Here is a 2814-nt window from a genome sequence, read left to right on the forward strand (position 1 = left end):
TAAGATACACATGCACTGTGTCCAAATGTCCTTTACATAAATGAGAAAAGACAGACCTTGAAGTTAAAGAAGAACCTTTAAATCTACTGAGAATGGTTCTTGGAATAATTTAAGAGGCACTGTGGGTGTTTTGTATCCTTGAAAACTCTTTGAATAGTGACTTTATATAGTAGATTATATTTAACTTTTGCTTATTCAGCTGTTTGCCAGAGACCACAGATTGTTTTATTCCTGAACTAAGAAGTCTGAAGTCCCATCGCACTCTGTTTTTACATACCTTTGCCTGTGTAAGACATTGAGGAAAAGGTGTCATTTCAAAAATACAGTTTCGTTACTCTTCTAAGTTCACTAGTGCCAACAAGCTGGACTTCTGTGGCTTTATAAATATATTTCAGTATTTCTCACTAGAAAAGGTATCTGTTGTAGAAGAGGTAAAGGACTAATAAATTCACTTCATTATGTCCAAAAGATAATCCAAGAGACACATTTACACAGGCATAGCTCTTCATGCTGCTTTTTACATGAGGAAAAAGGTACCGTAAAGGAAGTTTATAGGACACCTGACTTGATTTTACTTAAAATGTAGTGGTACCAGTACTTTAATATTAATATTAGTTTTTCCATTCGTGTAAGTAAACTTAGATGGTCTGCTTAAAGAACTTACATTTTTTTTGAAATAATTTTAATTTCAGATGATTTCACTGTGCATGTATTTTATAATACTTATATCACAGTTCTTATGTTCCTCTTAAATGTCATCACAGCAGTGAGTTTTAAAGACAATGTAGTCAACTCTACTTTTCTTGGGTAAAATGATTGTCACAATCAGACTATTACTGAGATATGGTGACACCATGCCTGAGACGTCCTGTGATGTGAAACAAAAAAGATAGTGACAATGACTCTAACTACCAGAATATAATACAGGCGTCATGGGATATGTGTGTTGTCACCTTACCTCTCCCTTGCTAGCCTTGATCTTGTTCGTAAGGCTGACGTCATTACTTATTCCTGCCCTTTCTCTCCTGTGGACACATAGGGCTGTGAGCTTATTTCCACTCCTGATCAAGACCACACCGACTTTACNATAATAGTAGTTGCAGCAAAAGTTTCCACCTAAACACTGGTATCTTAAGAATACTTTAAAGAGATTTGGAGTTACTGCTTTGGAAGGTTTCTGTATATTTTAAGGTAAAATATATGTATATCTATTAGGAAACTAATATTAAAAACAATGTACTAACTAGAAAGTGATATACTTCCTTAAATGGCCAAATCTCATAGCTTTTATATCTTTTTGGCCCTTGCATTGTTGAGTGTGAAGTTTTGGTTTTGCTTTGTTTTGCTTTTTAAGAAACCATTAAGTCCAGTAAAATTCTTCACAGCACCCAGTGTTCTGCTCCGGGAAATGGAGTCTTATTCTGTGTTAATAATCATTACAAATAGATATTAATAATATGTAATAGGTGAGGACTGCATGATACCTTACAGCATTTCTACAGTTTTCTTTGTCTGCAGGATCTTCGTAGTTTATCAGTTCAGTTTTATAGTTCTCCTCTTTTAGGTCTTCATATGTCACCATTAGACCCAGAAGCAGTGAAAACATCTTTTGTTGACCTAAGTCCTGATTACCGCACTTTGGTGACTATTTTGTTGTATAGGCCTCTTTCTGGAGCTTGAAAGCTGTCCTGCCGGGGCTATTGGAGCTGTTTCCACTTCTAGTGAATTCATTCTCAATCTGTGATGAGATGAAAATAATTTAAACTCATGAAAATTCCAAGAAGCAGTGGATGGGTGATAAACACCTCACACTGAGTTTCTAGAAGTTCTTGGTTTAGCTATAGTCTGTGTTTTTTAGTGCTGGCTATCTGTCTCCACGTCCTGACTTAAGCTTCTCTGTGTGTCCATCTTTAATTGTTGGGGTAAAGTAAGATGTTATTGAAGACTTGCTTTTATGTTTCAAGTGTTTTTGTGTGGTTTTTTTTCATGATTTCATTCCTGTGGAACCAACTCTAGAGATGTTATATGATGCTTTTCTATTAGGTATCTAGGAATTTGTTCTCACTTCACAGGAGTAAAGCAATGGGATGTCTAGATGGGACATTAATGCTACTTACTACCTAGCTGTAAAGTGGTTAGCAAGTCAATTTAAATCTCTTGTTATTAGTTTCTCAATCTACAAAATATTATAGTGGGACTAGATAATTTCTTGGGTTCTCATGAGCTGTAATTTTTCCTGTGGACTGGTGTTGATTCTGTGAAGATACATTTAAGGTAGACAGCCATCTATTAATCATCTGTTTTATTGCTATTTCTATTTGCCTTTTTAATTTTGTTTCCTCTTACTGGAGAGATTATTTCTGTTGTCAGCACTTAAAAGAAGTAATTTTCCATTGTCTTATTATGTACTCTATTTAGCAATAAGATGCCACACTCTCCTACCCCTTTGCCAGCGTACATTTTTATTCCTCAAGAATGTTATTTAGGGCCAGCTGAGTGGCACGTTGGTTAAGAGTTGGCTTGGGATGCCAGTTCTGAGCAGCAGGGCCCTGGTTTGGATCCCACATGAGGGCCAGTGACGCTCGCCCTCTATAGCTAAGATGGTGAAGAACAGCTCGACCTGGAGCTGGGCTGCCATGAGTTCCTGGTGATGGCATAGGCTGCAGCAGGGCTGCAGTGGGCTGCCATGAGCTACCGTGAGTGGCTGGCAGCCAGCGTGAGCAGCCAGCAGCTGGTGTGAGCGGCCGTCCAGAGGCTGGTGACTGATCTGCCTCACCCAGGAAGAGTGCAATGATAATACCAACATGGGCCAGT

At 38.0% G+C, this 2814-nt stretch overlaps 1 long non-coding RNA gene across 2 annotated transcripts in view; it reads left to right on the top strand.

Moving 5' to 3' along the window:
• Positions 1-1091, top strand: part of LOC109374490 (uncharacterized) — a 145802-nt gene extending 144711 nt beyond the window's left edge. For both annotated transcript variants that reach the window (XR_002122393.1, XR_002122392.1), the window contains exon 5: positions 1040-1091. This is a non-coding gene — a long non-coding RNA (uncharacterized LOC109374490). The remainder of the gene's footprint in view (positions 1-1039) is intronic.
• The last annotated feature ends 1723 nt before the right edge of the window (positions 1092-2814 follow it).

This window comes from Hipposideros armiger, unplaced genomic scaffold (assembly GCF_001890085.2).
Source record: "Hipposideros armiger isolate ML-2016 unplaced genomic scaffold, ASM189008v1 scaffold_825, whole genome shotgun sequence".
Classification (NCBI taxonomy): domain Eukaryota; kingdom Metazoa; phylum Chordata; class Mammalia; order Chiroptera; family Hipposideridae; genus Hipposideros; species Hipposideros armiger.